We start from the raw sequence: 27,018 nt of genomic DNA, 5'->3' as shown, positions 1-27,018 counted from the left end.
CCAGGATATTAGAAGAGACTGACAACAGTGAAGAAATTCTATTATTGGCTAAATTTGAAGAGAGACATAGTAGATTTTGTGGCTAGGTGTTTGGATTGTTAGCAAGTGAAGGCAGAGTGTAAGAATCTAGGTGGATTGTTATAGCCAATTGTCATTCTCTAATGGAAATGGGATGTTATTTCCATGGAATTTATCACAGGTTTTCCTAGGATAGTGAGACAGAATTATTCCATCATGGTTGTGGTGGACAGGTTGACAAAGGTTGCGCACTTCATTCTAGTGAAGTCTACATTCTCAGCTAGCGATGTAGCACATGTATTCATTAGAGATGTGGTTAGATTGCATGGTGTTCCAAAGAAGATATTGTTAGGCCCCTATAATACTAGTGATTCCCCCATTACTATTGTCATTTTAACCCTTATTGTTATTATTGTGCCCCTATTGTCCCCATATTTTTATTAGTATGCCCCATAGAAACCCACTATCGTTATTTTTGTGCCCTTATGTTATCAATGTTATGTCGGCTTGATTATATTGTGACCCTTTAGACTCCTATATATAGAAGGGAGGTTTAGTCTTTTGTATGATCCAAGAATTATTCATTTGTGTAATGTAAAGGAGGTTCCCCCCTCGAAGATGTTGAATTCTAAGGCATTGATCTATCTTTTCTATCTTTTTGTGAGTTGGTTTCCTAACATTTGGTATCAGAGCTTTGGATTATAGGGTTTCGCTACTCCAAACTGGTCATCATGGAATTTTCACTACAACGTTTTTTATGAAATGTTTCAGAAGCTACACAAAAAACCTATTTGAGCCAAAATCATTCTGAACTTCGGGTCTGAATTTTAGAGCTTGTATTGCTATATTTGCGGAGATATGATCTGAGGAAGTTAGGGTTTTTGCAGACTCCCGAATTACATTCCAAAAAAGTGAGCTGGGGAAAAACATCATAACTTTTGTTTTGAGCATTAGATTGAAATTTTGTAAGAATTTTTAGAAAGAGTACAGGCTGTAGTTTTCTGTGTATCAGTTTTAGGTACTACAGTAGAAACAGTGACACGTGACATGTCATACAAGTTTTCTCTACTGAACTAGTTTATAATTAGGTCACCGTGGGAGATTTGGCATAACTCTTCCTTGGAGAATTCAGTATTGATCATACTTGCGGGGTTAGAAAGAGGACTCAAAGTGCTACCGAAAAATGAGATTTCAGATATTCGAGATTCGCAGTTACAGAGATACAACAGATTCAATATCGAGCTCTTACAAAGTTAAAAAAAAAACGGTTTCTAGTTTTTTTCTTTAAATTTTACATAAGATTGGTTTGAAAAATTAGTTTGAAGGAATTCAAAGGGAATAGTGAAGAATTATTAGCATTAATTAATGCCCCAAAGAAATAAAATAGAAACACCTAGTAAGCAACCTAAAAACTCTAGCATGACTCATGAAGAAGAGGAAGAAATGCAACATGATATATCAAAATTGCAAGACCAAGTACAACAAATTTCACTCTCACCAAAGGTAAATGAAGCAAATATGAATGGCGTGGAAGCTAATATGAATGGAATGCAAGTTAAGATGGAAGCTAAGATGGATGGTGTGGAAGCTAAGATGGATGGAATGGAAGCTAAGATGAATGGCATTGACGCTAAGATGAATGGCATGGATGATAATATGGAAGAATTGAAGATAAATTTGAATAAGTTGCTACAATAAATGGTCACTAATGGTGAAAGGGTAGTAAAGGAATCTCATGATGAGAAAAAAAGAAATGTTAATCATGATTTCATAGACTCTAATGTTGGATTGAAGACCCACCATGTTCCAAAAATCGATATAAGGACGTTTGATGGCAAGGATCTCGGAACATGGATACTATAGATGGAGCACTTTTTCGATCTCCATAATGTGAAAAACACACAAAAGGTATGTATTGCAACTTTATATTTGGAACCAAATAAGTTTGTATGGTATCAATGGATTTTCTCTTGTAAACAAATTGTCACTTGGACAATTTTTATAGAAGAAATGATAGCACATTATGAGGATACAAAAAGCAACACCTTTTTCATCCAATTGATAGATCTCAAACAAAAGGGTTCAATGATGGAGCACATTGAGGACTTCCAAAAATTGAACATAAGGGTAAAATATATTCTAGAGGAGCATGGGATAGATGTGTTCATAGGGACATTAAAGGATAATATCCAACATAAGTTTCGCCTTTGGGAACCTGATTCATTGGAGAAGGCTTTCAGGTTAGTAAGAAAAATGGAAAGCAAAATTATGGCAACCAAGAAGCCTACCACTCACAACTATAAATATCGAAGTGTTGTTGCCCCTAGTGTTGTTGGGAAAAGTATCCAATACGAAATGACCCTATCCCACTCTAAGGGTGATAGTACCTCAGCAACAATCAAAGCAAAGCTATTCGAGATTACTTCTTTATGAGATGTAAGAGAGGGGAGAAAGAGATCCACTAACCGTTGTCTTCCGCTAATGATTGATCCAATCTTCCCTCTTTGCTGCTTGCTCCCAGCTCCTTGCTCTTTCACTGGCCCAGCTACACCAAGATCCTGCAAAATGGCAAGAGAGGGAAACTACAAGAAGCATACATTCATAATTGATTCAAGGATTAGAATAAATCAAATACACAAGCATAACAATACACTATTGAAACACATGCATATAGAAGAACCTCAAATGCTTTATTAATGGAAGAAGTAAAGTTCAGGAAGTGATACAACCATAAAAGGCCCAATCCAGCATCACCTCCCAGCAGAAAGAAATCTCCTCTTCACCTCCTTCAAGCAAATCACCCAATAGTTCTATACTCAAACCAACAACACTTCCTTACATTCACAAGATTCCAGCCTCCTTAGACCTCATGAGAGAGATCTATATATAGGATATTTGGAGAGAGGATAAGTCAGCTTGAGCTTGGCATGGAGCTGACTAGTGTCCTCTCCCACTTCAGTTATTCTTCAGTTCTTGAGTCCACTTGGAGGTTCTTGCTTCCACTTGGAGATCTAGACCCTCTTACTCATCACCAGTCGAATTCCCTGATCCAAGTGTCATTTTGGAAGCTTCCTGGGCATTGACACCTTGAAGAATGACTGTGCCACTTGTCCCAACTCGCCCAACGCAGGTAGCCTTCCTTGCAGTTGACATTCAGCGCAGGTACACAGTGGAGTAGTTGACATTCAGCGCAGATGCTCAGTGGAGCAGTTGACATGATCCAAAATTAGCTTGTTTTTGAGTGTTTTCAGGTGGAGAACTGATATTCAGTGCTGTGGTTTGCTGACCTTGTTCCTCTAGGGGTAGGAACAACATGTTTAGGGACTTTGGATCCCTTAGATTATTGACATTTCATGCTTCATGCTGTAAGGCACAAAAATGTCTATAACAGTTGGCCCCTAAAGTATGAGGTCGTTTATCGGGTGAAATGCTTTATCAGGAGGATCCGAAGTTCATTCAATCGCTGAGAGGTGACCTGTAATAAAATACAATACAATACATTATTTTTCATTCTGCTTTCATGATCTAGCTGAGGCGGGCATTCCCATGCTCAACTTTATAAATTCATTTTAGTACATAGAACAGACGATCGTCTGATGGTAGACTGATAATTCTTTGCTGAAATTATCATCCTTTGAGTAGGATGATCATCTGCTGTAATGATGTACATGTCAAATGTCTTTATATTTCCTGAATATATATCGCAACCCGGATGGGTGAAACTAGATCCGGGGTCTTCAAACTCGTTCGATCTTCACTCTAAGTACAAGTCGATCCATGTGAGAATTGCGCTGAAGTCGAACATGGAAAGACATCGCTTGATTACCGGTCAATAATGTAAACCGTTAACAAGCATGAGAGGAATCACCGATAATGATAATGACCCTCAAGGTACTGCAGTACAATTCACGTGATGTGAATAAAGGACTTGGCGTCGAACACCACGCAAAATCGTCTGGTCGAAGGTCATTGATGTATACCTGTCGCCGGAAGTGAGAAACTTGCCATTGAGGCATGCAAGCTTCAAAGTACTGAGGGGGGTGTTCCTAGATCAACTTCTTGGATAATGAGCTGAAGTCGACAAGAAGCGATCTGTCAAAGGAGGGCCTTAATGAATCCCACATCATTGACACGGAACGGAGCTAATGATTTTAGTGGAGGTGAAAACAATCTGTGAAATATGATTCCAGGCGGCGATCATGGGTGGATGAAGGATAATGTATGGCAGTGGATGGGACACGGTTGACTCTTTCTGAACAACATCTCTTGAACATATAACGACACTGATGCGATGGATCGGTAGCATTACCCCAAATGTGGATGGTTTGGCGAAGACCATGGTGATGAGACCGGCGAATGAAACAACCCAACCAGATGTGATACGGAGGAAAAGTGTCATGTTCAAGAGCGACTTGCTACCATTAAAGCTTTGAGGTTCTCCTAATTTTTCCCCAGTCATTTCTGACCAGTACCTCTTTATTTTTTTCAAGCTTGAGGAGGATAACATATGCTTGTTCTATAACCTACCCTTTGGGCAAGCCCATCGCTATGTTTTAACGAGCCTAGCGATAGGGAAACTCGTTCTCGTCTAAAGACAAGTTTTTCGCTATTTAAAAATTTTAACGAGTCTAACGACAAGGAAAACTCAGTCCTTTTCATTTTTAGAGAGTCTGAAAAGGTACAGAAAGTTAACTCCAAAATTCCTTTTTCGTCATCTAATCCCTTAAGTCCGAAAAAGTATAAAACAATATAGAAGGGATGAGTTTTCGATAACTTTAATGAGCCGAATAAAACAAGCGCTCGACCTTTTTGTGTAATAATCCCTCAGGTCCAAAAAGATTAAAATCTAGAGGAGGGATAGCTCTTCCGGTCACTTTAACGAGCTGTAAGGCCAAAACTCGGCAAACTTTTCATATTTTACGAGTCAGATGAAAAGAGCTCAAATAAGACTCGTCTTTTGAGGAACGAGTGATAAACAGGGATAGCAGCAGATTCCAGGTACAGGTTGGAATTTTCCAATCACGGCAGTGTCACAAGGATGGCTAGGTGAAATCACTCTTCGCAGTTGTTCCTCAAAATGGGTAAACAATCATATGGGGGTGAACAATCGGCCAAATGGAATGGAGGTGGCAGGTGAAAACACGACCAAGGCTTTTTATGGCTAATAAATTTACGATCACAATGGTTATTTACCAGAATAGGTTCATTTTTTAATGATCTTAAACTCTGGAGGAAACTCTTGCTCAATCTTATGTTTATTTTTTAACGAGCATGAACTATGTGCTAAAACTGCTCGGATCTCGCTTTTCTATTTTTTAACGAGCATAAATTCCGCGGTAAAACTGCTCAATATACCAGTCATAAGATAAGAATGTCTCCTGTGAGATAGCTATTTTTTATGGAGCTTTATCTCACGAAGCTATGCTCCTAATTTAGCAAATTTTGACCTTTGCCCCACATCCTTTCTTTATGCAAGTTAGGAAACGACTAATCCAAAAAACAGATAAATAACCACTCTTTGCTTGCACTCCAAAAGGTTTGCATGCCCCCAGGTATAAAATACAATTTCAAGGTTGCCCCTCCTCTCCCCCACCTTTGCTTTTCTTCGGGTGTTCACAGCTACTTGTCGTCTTGCTAGTCTAATGTTAACGATACTTTTCTTCTCGTTATTTTTAACAGGTCTTATGCGGTACTTGTCTTCCCATCAGCCCAACTTTTGACAGCTCTTTGCAAGATCGCAAGAGAACAACTACTTGCGACAAGAGAGCAGCTACTTGCGACAAGAGAAGAACACTACTCAAAGATAAAACATTGGTGTTATTGAGGGAGGCTTGCCTCTTTCCGGTTACCCAAAGATTGTTTTGTTAACACCATCAAACGAAAACATTTCCTCGGCACTGTCTACCGAAGTAAACAATGGTGAATGACCTTTGTCAAACAAGTAACCTTAACAAAATAATCCTGTTCTAGAACAACCCCTCTTCCATCCACGGATGGGGTACGGACTAGTCATATTCTTTCGCGGAAATTCTACCTTATACCCAAGGTTTCCTCTGCCCGAAGCAGACCAGGATGCATGCCCCCTGGGTTCCAGTCCCATCTTTCTGAATCACTCGCACTCATCGAGAAGGAGGACTGGGGGTGGAGACATTTCTAAATTGAATAGACCATTCAGGGTTGGTATGTGACTATTATCGATGCGTGATCCCGGAAATGAAAGTTGGTCTACGAGCTTGACCATTCTTCCTTCGTGTGGAAAACACATTACTCTAAAGAGTGAGGAGACTATAGCTCCCATGCAATATATATAGTCTCGTCCAAGGAGTAGGTTATAATCCAAGGGTCCTTGAACGACCATCACGTTCATTTGAATGGTCTTCCCTTTCAATGTAACAGGTACATTGGGGAGGATCCCTAATGGTCGACTGGTTCCTTTATCAAAACCTGAGAGATTTCTTATCTCAGGCAAAAGCTCCGGGGAACCCAGTGCTTTCCAAGCAATAGAGGAAAGGATACTCACAGATGCCCCTTCATCAATGATAGTTCCAGCCATTACCATTATATAAATTTGGACTATGATTCTGAATGGTACACTGGCTGGCAACTGGGGTCTGCCTAGTTGGTTCCAATCAAAGGACACAACCAGGTTGCTTGGTGGTGGGACCGAATATACGGCCGGATATGACCCTGACGATGTTCCTTCCTGCGATAAAGGAATGGGTGCATTGCCCTGATGCTCATCAGAGTCGGTGTTGATGAAAAGAATCTGGATGGTGTCATCCTTATTCTCTTCAGTGAGGGTGTCATTTGAAGATGAATCTTCAGTGACGGTGTCATTTGAGGATGAAACCTCTGAAGGAAGAACCTGGTCAACTACCGTATCGACCTTTGGACTTTCGTCCGGTCTGGATTTAGTAGATTCATTTTCAATGACTGACGCTTCAGCTGACCACTTGAGCGGGCCGACTGTATTTTCAACCAACGAAGGACTTGGCACGAGTTTTTTGTATCCAGGAGGAAGTCTCAGCGGTGAAACCGGGCGATCTTCCAAAACTCTCTTCGCTTCGTCTAAGAAGGGACAACGGTGGATGGCGTGATCGCCTTCACACAGTCTGCAGGGGGATCTTGCTCCCCCTCTTTGTCTTGAACCTTCACTTTCGCTGGTTGAAGGTAAGCATTCAACATGGCTATCAGAGGTTGATGCTCCCGAATTGTGCAACCGAGGGGACCAGTCCCTTAGTATCCGGGGAATATAGGGACAATCTCTATGGAAGTGGTCTCCTCTACATATGACACATGGCGATTTAGGCCCAGTCTGTGCTGTGTGTGGATTTTTGTCAGATGTATTTTGCTTGCCCCCAGTTGCCTTAGGCTCCTTCTTCTTCTTCTCTCTCTTCTTCTTCTCCTTCTTCTCCATGGAAGCTTGGCTTTTTCCGGCTCTACCTTGCGAAGATGAAGGATTGGAGGAAGAACTATAGGAAGTAGAAGGCTAGTGGGTAGCTCTAGACTCATCTAACTGTTGACTCGACTGTTCAGGAACCATGGTGTTCTGAACTACATTGGTTGAGAATAGCCAAATTGGCAGGCCAATTGTCTGTCCTGGAAGCGACAATGTGGCCATGTGGGGTGCACCAACTTCTCCCCAAGAGGAGAAAGGACTAGGATTTCCATCATGTGGAATTCCTTGGTTGGGGCGTTCCATGTTCTCAACCTACAGATCAATGTAGGAATAGCAGGTGATTATGTTCCGTTTAAAATAAATTTTATAACGACGCTTTAGACACAACTTGCTTTTTCACTTTTTAAGAGTCGAGAAAAAGCTAAAGGTGACTCTAGTCTCCTTCGATGTTTTAACGAGCCCGAAGTGACAAATGCTCGGATGGACCTTTTTAGTTATAGAGTTTGAAAAAGGCCAAAAGAAACTACTCTGGAGTTCTAGGCAGAGGGTGTGCCAAACTTTTCGCAAAACCACAGAATACGTTTTACGGTACGAGTGGTCGATCTTTGTGAATGCTGTGTTCACTGCATTGCGATCAGTAGGGCGGTCGACATGGTTTCCTATGGATAAAGGCTTTGTTCCTATAGGGGTCTCCCAATATATACGCGACGGTACGTGGGAGCACAAGTCCGTATTGATACTTATCGCTTCACCGTGGAGGAATCACCCAACCACTCAACGCTAAGATATCACGTTTAACGACGCCGGAACACGTCTCTAGCTTAGACCTCTATGTGTTTGGGTTATGTTTCAATGCGTTGTTATGTAAATTCAATTTATTTTAAGGTTGATCTTGTTTAGCAGTTTTCCTTTATGGATCACCACGAGATGTATAGTAACACTCCTAAATGCAGTCTAAGATGATAAGCAAGCTTTTCAATCTTTCAACTTTGAAAATCTTAACTACTGAGGGAAAAGAAAGACAACATCTTTTCACACAGATCATAGAGCACACACTAATGCACTTTTTCCTAAATCAACATGCAAGCTGTCAAAATGCACATGCACAATGCAGGTATTTCTTTTCTCTTTCTTAATGTTGGTGCAATACAAAAAGAAAGCTGTTGTATAAATTCGAATTCAATTTCAAGTGAAAGCAAACAAGCTTGTCCAAAATCAAAAGACACCTTAAGATTTACTTGTTTCGACACTAGAAATATATAAATTCAAACCATATGATGAAAGAAAAAGCTCAATCAGCTATGAACAGCAAATAAACTAACTCTTAATATCAAAACGACACTTATCACAGGTCTAGATCTAAGAGGCCACTGCAAGACTAGTTCGCTTTTCGTTATGGGAAACTGCAAATGATATAAGAAATACACAAAGAACAAATACAGTTTCTTTATACAACCGAGGCAGAATAGTGGCAAGGAAAGTTGGTTTCAGATAGGTACATTGACTGGTAACAGGCTGCAAAAACAAGGGTGAAAACAGGGCAATAAACAGGAGGGAACCCCAGTAGCACTAGGCAAAACTGGTTCAGTGCAGGTAGTACACTGGTAGTTTGACCTTCAGCGCAGGTAGCCCCTTCGGGAACTGCGTTGAAATGCAGACTGTCTTCACAGTGCCTGCACTGAAGAGACAAACTTTCGTTTTTCTCAGTTTCTGGGTCACATATTGCTAAAAAATTCACAGTTTTTGGCCAAATCAGAAGCTATCAGTCAAGTACACACTAAGGGATGAAAAGGAGGATGAAAAGCTATCAATAAGAGCTATTTAGAGTCCTTGTGGATCAGCTCTTAAAATCATAAACTTTCCCAGCAACTGAGCTAGAGTCGCTGCCCTCTACTTTGCATTTGAAAGATCCAAATGCAGTTCGATTCGGTACTCCCTTTGTTTATGAAATGAATAGCAAAAACACAAACAACCAACAAGATATGATCCCCAGCGGAGTCGCCAATTTGTTGTTGGGAAAAGTATCCAATACGGAATGACCCTATCCCACTCTAAGGGTGATAGTACCTCAGCAACAATCAAAGAAAAGCTATTCGAGATTACTTCTTTATGAGATGTAAGAGAGGGGAGAAAGAGATCCACTAACCGTTGTCTTCCGCTAATGATTGATCCAATCTTCCCTCTTTGCTACTTGCTCCCATCTCCTTGCTCTTTCACTGGCCCAGCTACACCAAGATCCTGCAAAATGGCAAGAGAGGTGTTATCACAAAATCAGTACTAAGGGCTGCAGCCAAGCAAGATTTCATGTAACTCTTTCAACCAGACTTTAGACCAAAGATTAGCCTCTTTGGTCAGAGAGGGCTCTCTCACAGACTTTTGATAAAAATCAATCACAACAACATATGGCTAACTCTTCACACATTCATGAAAACAAAGCTGGTTGGACACATATCAAATTAGTCTTCATTGGGCTATGGAGTCTCACACCTTTAGTAAACAAAGCACAGTCATTTCATGGAAGTCAAGGCTCTTTGCATTAAATGTTCAAACATACTTCACAAAAACCACAGCTTGCCAAACACACAGGAAGTCATAGCATAAGATATGAATTCTGAGTGATTGTGCTATAACAAGGCTGTAAAAGAACATTAAGAAAATAAAACACTATCACATTTGAACAATATAATCCATTGAGAATCTTGAGAAGAAACAACCACTGTTTTACTATTACTGTAATAAGTCTTTACATTAGCCCAAATAAACTCTGTTTTTTGTATAAAATCTCCAACCCCTATTACATCCTAATCTGATCCCTTTATAGGAATCTATTCCTCTCTCTCTAGAATGGGCTCGAAGGCCCTATTAACTACTCCTACATGCTATTTAACTAATTCATTAATTACAAACATGCTGAGCTGTAATTACACAAAATCCTAATCAAACTAAAACACTAATTCCATTCTCCTCGTATGCTTGATTCTTCTTGGATCCTTGACAGCTGTCCTCCTTCAGTTAGGCTGAGATGGCTGAGCTAAAGATGCAAAGAACGCTGACTTTGGATGCTTGAAAGCGCTGATGGCTCATTAATTGACCAAAAGACGTGCTCTATTTTAACGGTCTCTGTCTCCCAACATTCTCCGAAAGTGTAGCAGCATGTTCCCAAATCTTTTAATAACCCCAGGTATGGAATGCTGCCATGTTTCTGATGTGCTGTAGGTGGTATTGATAGACAGGTGTTTCTCTTCCTCAACTCCCGCTCACAGTATCACAATAGCTGCTCTGCGCTTAAAATCATCACCCACAGCAGTTTCGTAGCGCGCTACGAAACTGCTGTGTGATTTAAAGAAAGCACAGTCTTCCTCAATAAATTTGACTGTCTTCGATTAACAAGGAAGAAGAGATGTATGCCAATTATTGGTAATGAAGATAAAATCCTCCCCATAAGGTTCACTAAAGTGTTCACTGTTTGACAGATTCAGAATCCTTGGAGCTTCAATGGCTGCCTCCATTCAGTGCCATCATTCTGGCTCAAAGCATAGCAAAATATCTCAACATGCTAACGCTTTTCCATTTTCATGCCATGTCTTGTCCACAGCGTTATTAAAAGTATATGTGATAATCTTGACACCTGAACGAAGCACTAAATTATTCATATTGACCTTACGTTCACACTTCTGGTCTTCACTCTGCCCCAACTAGATGTGTTTGTCACTGCAGCATTATAACTAGATCTATCTGCTTTCCTGAAAGTACTTGTGACCCAAGAAAAACAAAAACTTGCTATTTAAATGGCTCAAACAACCTTGATAAATGCCGCAAAACTTAATTTCTGAAATTTTTGCACAACATCAATAGCACGCACTCCTCAAATATAAAACCTTGGAGAAGTCTGTATAGCAGCTCTACATGGTCATTCTTAATTCACACCATGCAATTATTCATCCCTTTAGTTGCAATAACTTTTGTAACTATTCTGGTTCACCGATGCAGTTGTTATCTCAACATTTCCCATTGTATGATCTTGTGAAAATATAGATAAAGTTACTCGTTTGCACAGTAGCTCCATATTCTGCAACCTTCAATATTTGGATACTGAACCACTTGCACATTCCAAGGCATGAGATTAACATCCATAAGAAACCCAGGTTCTCTTTTGCCAGATTATAGTGTTCTGAGACATATTTTGACCCACCATGTTTACCAAGTGGCATTGGTACAGGCATGCCAAAATGCTCTGAGTTAACAACTTGCTGAGAACTAAGACTTGGCTTCTCAGTGCTCTCAACAAGTAATAGTACATGACTCTGACCATCCACTGTCCTTTGATTATTTGATATGGGAGCTTCGACGTGGGAGCCACGAACAACGACCACCCCAAATAGTGACAAGCCAAATGCAGCAACCTTTTGGGGGCTTACTTTAAGCCAATTGTGGAGAACAAACCTCTGAAGCAACGACCATAGATGAAACCCTTGCTGTTGTAAATTGGATTCTGAGATATTCTCTGAACCTGCAAAAGACATAAAGGATGACCGCTCCTTCAGATGCAAATAACACCATCACCACATGGTCGCTCGTCCAGATGCAGTAAAACACATCACCATCACACAGAGGATTTATTTTTTTCCTCCACAATTGATGTTTACCATTCAAGGTAGAAGATATGTCAATAACTTCCGAGAAAAAAAATTCTTTAATAGCGAAAGACCAACCTCCTCCTTCCGAGCGTTGTTATGCAAATCTGACATTGATGCTCTTTGACAAAACCAAAAACACAATGACCCACAATATACATATGACCAATTACTGCCGCGCTTGGCAATGGCAGTCCATCCATCAAGTTCCTTCCGACAGAATACACGAAATATTGACACAAACTTCCGTGAAAGCCTCCACGATAATCCCATGGTGCTCTGGAGAATTCAAGGACAGGAAGCATTCCAGAAGCCCTCTCAATTCGGAGGGCTGATAGATATTCTTTTCAAGAATCATCTGAGCCATGGAACACTTGAAATCAGAGTATGGATCCTCTGACCTTTTCACCTCTGCAAAGCTTTGGCGAGCTTTACCCTCCAACATCATGACTGCATGCACATTCTTCGCATTTTTGCGCCCACCAATTACAATTTCCTAAACCATTCTCAGTCTCATTTTCAGCGCTCTCCCTGCTGCGAGCTGCTGAATGAATATTATAATTCTTATTATCCAGTGCACTACAGGTCCCTGGTTCGAAACCCGCGGAACGCTGGAATTTTTACCATTTGAAATTGGTTTAGGCACAGGCGAATTAGCTGCAGCGTTAGAAAAACGAGAATTCATGGGGAAAGAACCAGACGAAGGCACTGAATTATTATTACCATGATCCGCAGTGCCCTCGCCCTTGGTATTTTCATTTTTCCAGGCACGGCTTATATTAATCCGGACTGATTTTTCTCCTTCTTCTGTTTTTATTCAATACGCACTCATCTTTTAACGACACTAGCTAACATAATTCCAGCCCTTGTGCCACATCTCTATCCCGGTGTCACTAATCATGGCGGCCTTGTGGCAATCAAATCCTTATAAAAACCACTTGACACTTGGCTTTTAATCACTGCATTCCATAAGAGAAAATTCTAATGCTGATATTGTCAAACAGTTTATGCGCATTCTCCATGCTAGTTCACGGACATGGCAATATAGAGCATCCATTCGTGCCTCATGATCAAATGCGCAGCCTTCCAAGAGGCCACGAATTCTGTGGTTCTGAATATTAAAATAATGCCAAACTGGATTTGACTCGGGCTCCAACTCCAATAACAGCCTGATGGTGTTCTCAAACTAAGTGGATAAGTTACATCAGATGCAACAGGCAGGGTATTTACTAATTTCATCCATTTCAGAGACCGACATTTCACCAAAGGATAGAGGCAAAGAAGAAAGAGCCAACGCAGGTCCACTGCGTTCAAAAATAAATACTGGCACCCAATATTCATCATTGACAATATCTGATGTAATCATTTTCATCAAAGAGCAGAGCCTCAATATAAACACCTTCATAACTCCGGTTTATAATGCAAACAATGTTTGCACTGCATTCAAGGGTGCGCAATCCTTCCCTTAGTTTCATAAACAGATATAATGTCCTGTACCATTCCAGCAACTTCCTCCAAGGAATGATTTGAATCCTTTATGTCACCAAGGCCGTCTTCAAAGGAGTTTTGTCTAGCAGTCTCTTCATGTTTCACTGAACCAGGAGCGCCATTTGTTGAACCTACCTTAGTGAACTTCCCATTGAATATCAAAAGAGATAATCTCCAAAATGTTTGTACATGGTGCACAATGACAGATGTAAGCCTACGACTGAGTCTTCCTCTGAAAGCATCTGCTTCTTCACCAGTCACTTCTTTAATATGAGACTCCCCTCTTATATCATTATCACCCAACAGAAGGGAATAAACTATTGAAGACTGCACAAACTCTTATTTGATTTACCCAGAAGATTAGCCACTAAACCATAGACACTGTTTTGCAACTGCTAATGAGAACATTAAACCAATACAAGTATACTTCAATTTAACTATCAGCTTTATACACAATCAATCCACTCAAATTATTATTTCGGTGCAGGGAGGAACAAAGGATCTGGATTTCTCTTGAACAATTGGGCAATTTGGAGGGCAGCTTGCCAATGTCACATGTGCAGCTTTGTGTAGTGCTTCTAGAAGTTTCCCTTAAATATCTGTCATTTCCCAATTTCGTAGCGCAGCCAATGCAAGGTCAATGTTTTCGCTACGAAATCACTAAAACAGATGGCACTACAAAACTGCTAATGAATTTATGCGCTGCGAAAACACCCTGTCCTTAAGCTAGGGTAAAAAATTTTAGCAACACTGTTTTCAGTGATAACAAGAGGGAAACTACAAGAAGCATACATTCATAATTGATTCAAGGATTAGAATAAATCAAATACACAAGCATAACAATACACTATTGAAACAAATGCATATAGAAGAACCTCAAATGCTTTATTAATGGAAGAAGTAAAGTTCAGGAAGTGATACAACCATAAAAGGCCCAATCCAGCATCACCTCCCAGCAGAAAGAAATCTCCTCTTCACCTCCTTTCAAGCAAATCACCCAATAGTTCTATACTCAAACCAACAGCACTTCCTTACATTCACAAGATTCCAGCCTCCTTAGACCTTGTTACACAGTAATTTGTCACTGCCTTCCTGTCAGTCACCCTGCTGTGCCCAGAATTCACAATCACTATGTTCCTGCTTCCTGAACTGGTTAAAAACCCATTTTTCCAAAGTTTTGTCCATCAGCGCGTCTGTTCCTAAAATAACCGCGATGACAGGCGCCCTGTAGTGTATTCCGTGCGCTGCCAGCGCGGAAGAACATCACTTTTCCGCGATGGCCCACAGCGCGCCTTTCCCGTGTGCTTCCGCGCTGACATGACTGTCCCAGTTATTGAGACGCGGCGACAGCGCGGCAGTTTCCTAATAATCCGCGCTGATCCAGTTTGGGCGAATTTGTTCAAACAGCCAGCCTTCCAGATAATTCCAGGCTTGGTTGTTAGCTTTGTGAATATCGACTCCCTTCTATGGCATGTCTGTTCGACCCTTTGCAACAACTCCCCTTGAAGATAAGCTCATCCTTCCACCTTTTTAGGAGACTCCTTCTCCTATATAAACTCTCACCATTACCATGAGCAGCTAGTTAGACATAGCTTGGAATAGCTTGGATTGTACAGAGCTTATAGTGCTCAAAGTGCTGCTATAGGTTTGGTGTGCTAGGCGTGGAAGTGATTGATTGCTTAGGGAAGGTTGTTTTGTGCTACTTATGTGAGGGAGAGAGTTGATTTTCTTGAGAGAATCATCCTCAAAGGTGAATGCTTGAGATACATGCTGACTGGCCCCTCCTGAGAAGGTTACCGACGTCAGAACATTTGGTTGTACTCTTCTCTATTCTGATTAATAATAGATGACTGCTATTATTGTTCCATTCTCATTTGTCTATGCAATGGTTAAATGTGAATTACATCTTTTCTGACTGATGTATGGTTGCTTTTACTAGATTTCACGCTTGCGTTTGTTTTCTCTTCGTGTGTGCAGGTATCTATTCGCGGAGATCGCGGAGGATTGTGACCAGCCGAAGCGAAGGAGCGAAGGCAACGTCTCTTCGTCAAACGACAGCGCAGGAATCCAAGTAGGTGCTCTTTACCTCTTGTTTAATTGTAATTAGGAACATGCGTAGCAGCATTGTGTGATTGTTGCTAGACCCCTGCTGGGCTAGTAGGGATCGCCTCTATCCGTAGAGGGGATTTACCTCTCCAACAATACTCATAGAAATACAAGGAGAAATAACCTCTCATTAATGATGCAAAATACAAACCCGGGATGGGAATACCATGTTCCACCCAACCATAGAATCGTTGATTCAAATCTCTCTTCATCCATTCACCCCTGTGCCATATTCCAAGCATGAATGTGGGAGTCAAACCAAAAGAACCAACCAGGGAATCCTGAGGCTAAACCACCTCATCCTCATCAATAGAATTCAGGCTTTACCATGATCCATCCTGGATCACTAGCCCAACAAAATAAACATGTCATCACAGGCTTTACCATGATCTCCACCCAATCACTAGGCCAAACAGAAATGGATGCCACTGGATTTCTCCACCTACACTCTGAGGAATTTTCTTATCTCCTAGTCTCTCAAGCTTTACCACAATCCAAACCCGGATCACTAGGCCCTAAACTGAAACCCACTCTCCAAGATTTACCACATATCCCAAACCTAGGATTACTAGACCCAACAGAGAGAAATCCACCTCTACATCCTACCATTCAACGGAAATGATTCCTAGGCCCACTGAGGCAACACAATCCTAGATTTACAGCAACCCACAGTCTGGCTCAGGGGTCACTAGGCCAGTGGCTTTACTGTGATCCATAGTCTAGTTCAGGGACCACTAGGCCATATGCTCTATCATTCAAAGATCCACCTCACTCAGCTTTGAATCGATCCAACGATCCAGCTTCAACCAAAACATGAGAACCCCATCACACCATTCCTATTCGAAAATGACAAGGATAGCATTATTACACCTAGTAAATCCCATGCTATAACAAGAAAAGAACCATATGCAATACTATCCATGCCAAATCTAGTAATGAAAATACACATGCAAATTCACACTTGCAAAGAATCATGTTGTATTATGATTTTAGATTTCATACTTCTGCGACTGTTCTTTTGTTTCAAATGAATTTATGGATCCATCGCATTAATGATAGTTAGATTATCGATGTTTGGAACATGTAACTATGGTTCAACTTCAAGATGTAAAGAATGTGGAAAATTGATCAAACCAATGGAGGTAATAAATATGTAAAATCTGGTGAAAATTGGCTGACAATAAAAACCCTAAAAGGAAAAAAAGTTATTAATTTGTTATATTGTGTTATTCATTAAAGATTTATGTTGTGTATTTAATATTAATTAAATTTATTGATGGAATTATTAAGATTTATATGAATGTGATATGAATTAAGTGGTAAGTATAATAATGTTATTTTAATGGAAAATAATTTTATATGGAAATGATTAAATTATTTTTTATATGTTAATAATATGTTAGTTATGTAAAAATAATTAATGTGTTTCTTCTAAATTATGGGAAATGAGTCATGAATGATAACTTATTATATAATGGTTGTTATATTGTGTTATTCATTATAGATTTATGATTTGTATTTAATATTAATTTAATTTATTGATGAAATTATTAAGATTTATATGAATGTGATATGAATTAAGTGGTAAGTATAATAATGTTATTTTAATGGAAAATAATGTTTTATGGAAATGATTAAATTATTTGTTATATGTTATTAATATGTTAGTTACATAAAAATAATTAATGTGCTTGTTATACATTATGGGAAAAGAGTTATGAATGACAATGAGTAATATTAATTAATGGATTTAGGGTGATGTTATTAATTATTGGGAATTTTTAAGGGGAGGGTGTATGGGAGGATCTTGTTTTGGATGTTAAGGTAGGAATCCATCTTTTACATATAATCCATCCCTCATCTCTATTGAGGTTTTTTGGATGTTTATTGATTTCTATGGCCCCTCCAAATTTTATGTGGAAATAGTGGTCAATTTTGGCCATGATGCGAGTACTTTTGATGCAAATTTGATGTTTAGTTTATTGGAATCTTCTGCAAGAGCATAGAGTTTCGAAAAATTATATTTAATGTCAAAGGAATGTTCTTGGATTCTAGTTTTGATAGATAGACCAGTCTCTCCAACATATGGAACCCCACAAGAGCATGGAATTAAATAAATGCCTTTCTAGCATTTAGGGTCAATGGGATCTTTAACTGATTTGAGACAACTATGGATGGTATTTAAAGGTTTGAAGGTGGTTAAAATATTATTTCTTTTTAGTATGTGGGCAATCTTGTCAGTGGTTCCAAGGATGTATGGAAGGTTTACCTTGCCAACAAAATCATTTATATTTTTATTTTTTTTTTTACGACAAGTTTCTTTGTTTGCATTTTTAATGGCCTTGATAGCTTGATTTCTTTTGTATCCATTTTTCAAGAATACATTCATGAGATGTGATTTCTCCATTTCCAAGTGTTCTTTATCAGAGATCTGAATATCTCTTGTTGCTAGAGTGCTTAGAACCCCTAATTTTTGGGTGGGGTGATGGTGTGAGGTGGCATGAAGATATTGCTATGTATGGGTCTTTTTACGATATACTTGGTGGGAAATGGTACCATCTTGGTTTCTCGTAATGAGGATGTCCAAAAAAGGGAGGCTATCATTGACTTCCACTTCCATGGTGAATTTTATAGATGAAGAAAGATTGTTCAAATGTTGTTTAAAAGTTTCTAATGTGTCGCATCCATGGGGCCAAATGATGAAGGTGTCATCTACAAACCTTTTCCACAATTTAGGTTTTAAGGGGGGAGATTGTAAACTTTGGTTTCAAAATATTCCATGAATAAATTAGTGATAATGGGGGATAGAGGAGATCCTATCACCACAACGTATGTTTGTTCATATATGTCACCCATGAAACTAAAGAAAGTAGATCTAAGGCATAATTCAATAAGTTTAGATGTGTCAGGATCAGTTAATTTACTGACTACCTCCATGGCTCCTTCAATAGGTATATTGGTGTATAGTGAAGTGACATCAAAGCTAACAAGAATGTCATTCTTATCAAGTTTGATATCTTTAATCTTATCAAGAATATCATTTTTGTCAAGAATTGTGATGAGGGAGGTTCATGCGATACAACAGAACACAAATTATCAATGTAATATGCATAGGAAGGTTACACTATGGCGCAACAAGAAGATCTATACTAGGAATAAATTTGCGCAGTGAGGCAAGATATATCATGATAAGGTATATCGTGCCACAATTGATTAATATAGACATTGTGAAAGGAATGTGTCATTGTTCAAGGATGATATGCATGCTAGAAAGTGGACTTGTGCAACGATGTAGATGAGTAGTTGATGCGTAGCGTCGCGCAAAATCACAACATAGTTCGTATATGTGGAACACATCATTACACATAGGGGCGGGATAGATTATGGATGAGGGTTGCGACATGAGAAATTGCCGAAGGAATGAGATGCACAAAGAAAGGGTTCTTGGGTAGAAGAGAAGATAATAGAGGGAAATACAAAAAATGGGAAAAATGACTAATTGTTCGAGGCAAATGAATGATTATGGATATATATGAATGTGGAAGGTAGAAGGCCAACAAGTCGAAAGGTCATGCAGAAGATTGGGTAACATAAACCTAATGACAAAATCATGATAACAGGTCAAGGGCACAAAGCTACCCAACACGTGTAGTAGTCGTTACGCGGGCTGGTAGTGCAGTGTACCTACATAAGGCAGGGAAGCATTGTTGCATCACAATTTCTATTGAAGTAAAGAGCTCATGCGACAAAACGCAATGGTGAAAATGAATTGGGGTGCAGGTTTATACAGTGTTTCACACATGAGAGCACATTAACTGCACACTGAACGTGTTGCCACAAATATAGATGTGATAGTGGTAAGAGAGTATGGCACGGTGACAAGATAAGATGCACTACGCTACACTGCCAAGATGTGCCACACTGCACTATGAAAGTTTGATGCGAGATACAACTCTTCAAAGAGATCAAGTTAAAATTTTCCTTTACTTATGGAATTGGGTGTGAAGAAAGGTTTGACCAGTTTGATCAAATAGATGTTTATAATTTGAATGAAAGGGGACTCCAAAATTGTGATTTTGTCAAAAACAAATTGGGGTTATTGTAGCTGCTATAACAGGTTGTCATTAGATTTTCTTTTTGTAATTAATAAATATATTTTAAATGCCACGTATTAACACATGTTAAACATTGAAGAAATTATGTATCTCCTTTATACTAGATGTAGGAAACATTTATTAACATAATATTTTTACTTTCAAATTATATATATATATATATATTTATCATTGCAAGTTTGAAGCTACTCAATGTCATTTCTCGTAATCTCTGCAAGTTTGAAGTTAATGTAATTTCTCCTAATCTCATAAATATTTGGATTTGAAGAGTAACAATTTGGTCATTGGAAAAGGTGGGTATATACACCATGGCATTCTCAAACTTTTGCACTAGTTACTCACACTTTCATTGTTGCATGTGATAAATCTAGTTTTGCATTGTGTCAATCATTGTTTAGAGAGTGTTTCTCTTTGACTCTATGTTGCCTTGCCGCAATTAGTGTTTGGATGATTGTTATATTTGGCTTTATGGGAGGGTTGTTACCTTTGACTTTAAGGGACGTTGTGTGTAAAGGAACTCAATGGCGAATAATGATGGGGTTGATACCTGCAATGTGTGAGAGAGCTTTACCGCCACAAGCTCCCTTGCAAGATTTTCGCATTAGCTACCATTAATCTCTATGTTTTCCTGCGCTAAACTCAAAGGAAAAAGACAACAAACTTCTACTTTCCTACGCTAAACTGAAAGGAAAAAGAGTAAACAACAAACTTCTACTTTCCTGCAGTAAACTCGCAGTGAACAGAAAGAGTTCTCATACTGTGGCTGCTGGGATTCGAGCCCAGGTCTCCACGGCCACAACGTGGAATTCTCACCACTAAACTACAGCCACATGTGAGATAAAAGGGCTGATCCACTTTATAAATTGGTATAAAAGTTCAGTACTTATAGTGCATATGAAGGGTTAAATACGTTTAGAAAAAGAGTCACAGAATCCTTGGCTGCTGGGATTCAAGCAAACGGATCTGTTTTCTTCAACCTAATCTGAACCCATTTGGTTTAAGGAACAAGAAATATGTTTGGGATATATATAAATGTGAGGCACCAGTAAAACTCGTCACACTTTTCCTTTTCGTTTTTGTTTTTGTTTTGGGATACAAACAGCAAATACTCATTTTTTAACCCTGTAATATCCCTATCACTACAGTTATGTTTTGGAATACTTACAGAAACCGAATCGTCAGACAATTCAGTTGTTGTTGTTGTTCTCGCACATCAACATTTTTTGCTTTCCAAAGAAATTTGAGTAAACAATAGAATATGAAGTATGTAGTGATAAAGAGTGCAGTATACAGCACTAAACACACAGCTCTGATACCATATTAAGAGCAGAGGAGCACAGCATATTAACACAACACAGAAACACAAGAATTAGAACTGAACAACTTGCTTCATTCACAGATTAAACAAGTATATATACAAGTTGTAGAGGTTTCTGGAGATGGGTTCAGTCGGTGGCTTCCTGGAGAAGCTTCCTCCATTGTCAACCTATCCGCCGACTTCTAGAACTTTATTAAATACAACTGTTGATTTCTAGATCCAGTATTAAATCGCTGTTGAATATTTGCGGCGGGTAGTTGGAATTATATCTGTTTTCCAACACTCCCCCTTAATTCCAACTACATACAATAAACAAGACACTATACTCTTAATTGTCATGCCTGCTGGTCTAAGTCTCAGCTAGGCTTACAACAAAACATTTCATTTTTGCCTTCTTATTAAAGGGTCCATGCTTGTTCCTTTTCCTTTGCTGGTGCCGTTTCATTTTCACCTTTCTTGTCATAAGATAGTGATTGAGTTTCTCCTTTCTTGATTGCAGGGTCACATTCTTTGTATTCAACATTGCTTCATGTTCTTGGGACTTATACTTGTCCTTAATGCTTGCAATTTCTTCTTTTATTCCTTCTTCTTGGCTGTCAATATCTGCACACTTAAAAACGATGTTAGATTCATAAACAAAACCATATTGATTTTTGTCATCGTGCTCTTTGGAAAGAGCTTTGCTTCCTTCATTTTTCTTTGCTGACATAGTTGGTTGATTCATATCTTCAACCTCTTTTGTTAATTCTGTTGCTGTAAACATGTTGTCCCGCATTTGATTCTTCTCACCAAACAACAACTCATCAATAAGATGCTTTTCATGCATCATGTTTAACCACTCATCATGGGATACATAATTGTCATCAAATTTGACTTCATAAGTTTCTGCATCATAGGGAATTTCCTCACTATCACATGTTATTCTATTGTCAACCACAGATATACTTTCAGCCTTAATCTCAGCAACACAATCACTTTTAGCAACAACTCCTTTATCAACTTCAGCGTCCTCACTACCCTCCATATTGTATTTCATTTCAAGAATATCCCAAAATATTTTTGCATCACGTATTTCACCAAATTCATACAAAATATTAGACAAAATATTTTCATCTAAAGCTGATATGATGAGAAACAATGCTATTGCTCTTCTACACTTATCATCCAAATTCATAGAAGTTTCTTGGACAAATTTCCATAAATCTACTGAACCAAGCAATCCTTCCATTTTAATTGCCCAAAGCTTAAAATTTTTACCTGAGAAAATTGGGAGAACTGGCATTAATCGTTTTAATATTGTATCAGTGTCTTCCCATTCTTCTATCTGATTCAGATCTTCTTCTGCAACTATTGCCATTTGGGAAAAATTCAACTGCCACGCTATGCCAAGCCACAAGCTTTTACTCCACAGTCAGCACCAACTAGGTCCACACAATAGTCAACACAAGACTCCTTTCAATTTTTACATTCAACACATACTTCAACACACTCTGTTGACAAAGTTGTAGCGGCAATGCAACCGATCTCCCTCAATGCACCAAACCTCCACGTTATTATTTTTTTTATTTTTATTTTATTTTATTTTATTTTTAATAAACTCCCTTCACCACTTAAAAATATATATTTAAAAACCTTATCTCCTTTCTAGCATTCAAACTTTCACATGTGAGAAAAAAAGTTTTCCCATGATCAAAAGCAATATTTTTACCTTAATACCATGTCAAAGGGAGAGAAGAGACGCACAAACACAGAAAACACATTCAAATAAATCACAACACAACTTTCACCGCTACCCACAGCTTTTACAGTGGGCTCACCGCTACCCGAGGGACGCCCTTGGCAGCCTCACAACGGCTCACAACTTCACAGCAACCAACTTAATGAGCACACAACTCCACCACACGCAGCCACACCCACAGTGGCTCAGTCGCCCTCGCTTACGGCTCACACAGCTCTCGAGCTCTCGTCCACGCAGCAATACACAGCTTCACAGCTACTCTGCTCCTCCACGCCTCTTCCAACAGCAATCGATCTCAGAATTCGTAGCAGACTCGTCCACACTTCGCCAGGCTCGGCCTGCCCAACGGTCCAAGGCTCCCACCTCCGCGCTTTCCAGCAACAAGTTCACCTTCAAAATGTGTTTCTGTCTCTACACTTTTTCAGCGCTTGAATCAATGCATTCTACACATAGAACTCACACACAAATCAGCTTATTTCTTCACATTGAACAGGCTTATACAGGCTTTAGCATGCACACACTGGTTCTACCATACTCATATCTCCCCTTTCACTCAGATCTCCACAGGCATCACGCTGCTTTACGCTCTCTTGCAAAAAACTGACTTTTGCGGGCAGCACACCAATGCTCCTCAGGCCAATGCCTTACGGCCCTCAACTCTCAAAACTCTGGCTCTGATACCATGATAAAGAGTGCAGTATACAGCACTAAACACACAGCTCTGATACCATATTAAGAGCAGAGGAGCACAGCATATTAACACAACACAGAAACACAAGAATTAGAACTGAACAACTTGCTTCATTCACAGATTAAACAAGTATATATACAAGCTGTAGAGGTTTCTGGAGATGGGTTCAGTCGGTGGCTTCCTGGAGAAGCTTCCTCCATTGTCAACCTATCCGCCGACTTCTAGAACTTTATTAAATACAACTGTTGATTTCTAGATCCAGTATTAAATCGCTGTTGAATATTTGCGGCGGGTAGTTGGAATTATATCTGTTTTCCAACATGTAGTACCAACTAAAAATATCGATGTGAAAGAAACAGAATAAAGAATGCGCTACCAACTGCATCTCAGTTTACACGTAGAATTACGCAGTTTACACGTCACGCTGCATCTCATAGAACGAGTGCTATCTAATGAGTTAAGGACTGCAAAACAAATTGTTGTTAGCCCGTCTAGCTCAGTTGGTAGAGCGCAAGGCTCTTAACCTTGTGGTCGTGGGTTCGAGCCCCACGGTGGGCGTCTGGAGGAAGGCATCAACGGTTTTCTTCCAATTATCTGCTTTTAAAGGCTTTCTTTACAATGTAGAAATACATCCTCTCCTATTTTCTTTGCTCAGTCAGTTTAAACGTCTTTCCAAGCGACAATGTAATGCATCCTCAGGCTTTCTTTACAATGTAGAAATACATCCTCTCCTTCTATTTTCTTTGCTCAGTCAGTTTAAATGTCTTTCCAAGCGACAATGTAATGCATCCTCTCATTCTATTTTCTTTGCTCAGTCAGTTTAAACGTCTTTCCCAGCGACAATGTAATGCATCCTCTCCTTCTATTTTCTTTGCTCAGTCAGTTTAAACGTCTTTCTATTTTCTTTGCTCAGTCAGTTTAAACGTCTTTCCAAGCGACAATGTAATGTGGGGAAAGGGGGCTTCCTGTACGCGCACGCGTGTCATTGTTAGTTAACATTAAATGTCAACTGGGCGTCGCTTATGATTTACTTTATCGTATCAATCTGGAAAGAAAAACTCTGTGAGTAGAGTCTGTTAGATAACACCAAGTGCCATATGGCCCATTAGCTCAGCTGGTTAGAGCGTCGTGCTAATAACGCGAAGGTCGTAGGTTCGAGCCCTGCATGGGCCAATTGTTGAGATTCATTTTTCTCTTAAAATTTGGTGCACTTGCTTCAACTTTTATACCCAACAGGGTTTTAGGTATATTTGGATATTGAGTTTTGCTTATATTTTCGTAATTGGGTACATTTGCTTTAACTCTTATACCCAACATGATTTTAGGTTGTTAGTTAACATTAAATGTCAACTGGGCGTCGTTTATGATTTACTTTATTGTATCAATCTGGAAAGAAAAACCTTGTGAGTAGAGTCTGTTAGATAACACCAAGCGCCACATGGCCCATTAGCCGCCACATGGCCCATTAGCTCAGCTGGTTAGAGCGTCGTGCTAATAACGCGAAGGTCGCAGGTTCGAGACCTGCATGGGCCAATTGTTGAGATTCATTTTTCTCTTAAAATTTGGTGCACTTGCTTCAACTTTTATACCCAACAGGATTTTAGGTATATTTGGATATTGAGTTTTGCTTATATTCTCGTAATTTGGTACACTTGCTTCAACTCTTATACCCAACATGATTTTAGGTAGCTTTGGTACATTTGGATATTGAGTTTTGCTTATATTCTCGTAATTTGGTACACTTGCTTCAACTCTTATACCCAACAGGATTTTAGGTATCTTTGGATAATGGTTTTCTCTCATGTATATTTGCTTCAACCCTTATACCCAACATGATTTTACGTATATTTGGATAATGGTTTTCTCTCGGGTATATTTGCTTGGTACACTTGCTTCTACTCTTATACCCAACAGGATTTTAGGTATCTTTGGATAATGGTTTTCTCTCATGTATATTTGCTTCAACCCTTATACCCAGCAGGATTTTATGTATATTTGGATAATGGTTTTCTCTCAGGTATATTTGCTTCAACCCTTATACCCAACAGGATTTTACGTATATTTGGATAATGGTTTTCTCTCAGGTATATTTGCTTCAACCCTTATACCCAACAGGATTTTACGTATATTTGGATAATGGTTTTTTCTTAGGTATATTTGGATATTGAGTTTTGCTTATATTCTCGGAATTTGGTACACTTGCTTCAACTCTTACACCTAACAGGGTTTTAGGTATCTTTGGATTATGGCTTTTTCTTAGATATATTTGGATATTAAGTTTTGCTTATATTCTCGTATTGAGTTTTTGGTTTTTATTTGGGTATATTCTTGGATTTTAGTTATATTTATCTATCGGATAATGGTTTTTTTAAGGTTTATTTGTTTTTTAGATAATGGGTATTTTGGGTATATTTGTCTTTTAGATAATGGGTTTTTTTGGTATATTTGTCTTTTAGATAATGGGTATATTTGTCTATTGGATAATGGCTTTTTTTAGGTATATTTGTCTTTTAGATAATGGGTATATTTGTCTTTTGGATAATGGGTTACAACAACGTGATAGCGATAATACCTTTACGTACTTATATTTGTCTTTTGGATAATGGGTTACAACAACGTGATAGGGTACTTATATTTGTCTTTTACGTATTTATATATTTGTCTTTTGGATAATGAGTTACATACAACAAAGTGATAGGGTACTTATATTTGTCTTTTGGATAATGGGTTACAACAATGTGATAGGGTAGGGTTTTAGTATGGTAACTTTTTAGCGCTTTATCTTTTTAAGGATGGGGTGTGAAATTGTACTAATTTTCGTCTTTTGGATAGATGGTTGCTTCAACCTGGTAGGGTGTAACTTGTATGACAACTTCTACTCCTACCCGAAACCCTTTTAGTACTTTATAGCTTTAAGGATGTAGTAGTATAGGTTGTCAATTTGTGACAAGCAAGAAATGAAATGGATAGGGTAGGGAAACAAGTAGAGGAATTTTTAGTACTTTATTGCTTTAAGGATGTAGTACTATAGGTTAGGGTAGGGAAACAAGTAGAGGACCTTTTAGTACTTTATAGCTTTAAGGATGTAGTACTATAGGCTGTCAATTTGTGACAAGAAACAAATGAAATGGATAGGGTAGGGAAACTAGTAGAGGACAATAATGCATGGCATAAAGATGATTTATGAAAAATAAGAAAGATGCTTTGTGAAAAATAAGAAGAATGAAAAGTGGTCAATAATACTTTGGTGCAACTTTTGAGGGTTTATAATTAAAACCGTCTAAATACCTAGGATAAAAATCGATATATATACAATATACAACTCTCTTATAACGAAGAAATTTTCACTTCTATCAATGAGGCTCTTTTTAATTTATTTTTTTTGGAAATTTTATGCCTTCATTAGCTAAAATAATTAAAAATCTGAGGTATGAGGTCATAAAAACTCTCTAATATTGGTGGTTATTTTTCTATTTTTATTTCTACCACGGTGAATTCGTTGGAGTAATTT

General features: G+C 38.8%; 4 non-coding genes across 4 annotated transcripts; 3 read left to right on the top strand and 1 right to left on the bottom strand.

Annotated features, from left to right (window-relative positions):
• Positions 1 to 20,518: 20,518 nt before the first annotated feature.
• TRNAH-GUG (transfer RNA histidin (anticodon GUG)) lies at positions 20,519 to 20,590 on the bottom strand. The gene has a single exon. It is a non-coding gene; the product is annotated as a tRNA-His (tRNA).
• A 3,402-nt stretch (positions 20,591 to 23,992) lies between these two features.
• Positions 23,993 to 24,065, top strand: TRNAK-CUU (transfer RNA lysine (anticodon CUU)). The gene has a single exon. It is a non-coding gene; the product is annotated as a tRNA-Lys (tRNA).
• A 541-nt stretch (positions 24,066 to 24,606) lies between these two features.
• TRNAI-AAU (transfer RNA isoleucine (anticodon AAU)) lies at positions 24,607 to 24,680 on the top strand. Its single transcript has one exon. It is a non-coding gene; the product is annotated as a tRNA-Ile (tRNA).
• A 286-nt stretch (positions 24,681 to 24,966) lies between these two features.
• On the top strand, positions 24,967 to 25,040 carry TRNAI-AAU (transfer RNA isoleucine (anticodon AAU)). The gene has a single exon. It is a non-coding gene; the product is annotated as a tRNA-Ile (tRNA).
• Positions 25,041 to 27,018: the final 1,978 nt, after the last annotated feature.

Source organism: Pinus tabuliformis, chromosome 1_2 (genome assembly GCF_031772625.1).
Source record: "Pinus tabuliformis cultivar Carrire ecotype Pingquan chromosome 1_2, CPIR1, whole genome shotgun sequence".
Taxonomy (NCBI): domain Eukaryota; kingdom Viridiplantae; phylum Streptophyta; class Pinopsida; order Pinales; family Pinaceae; genus Pinus; species Pinus tabuliformis.
Note: the sequence above shows the minus strand (reverse complement) of the source record. Positions and strands in the feature narration are given on the sequence as shown.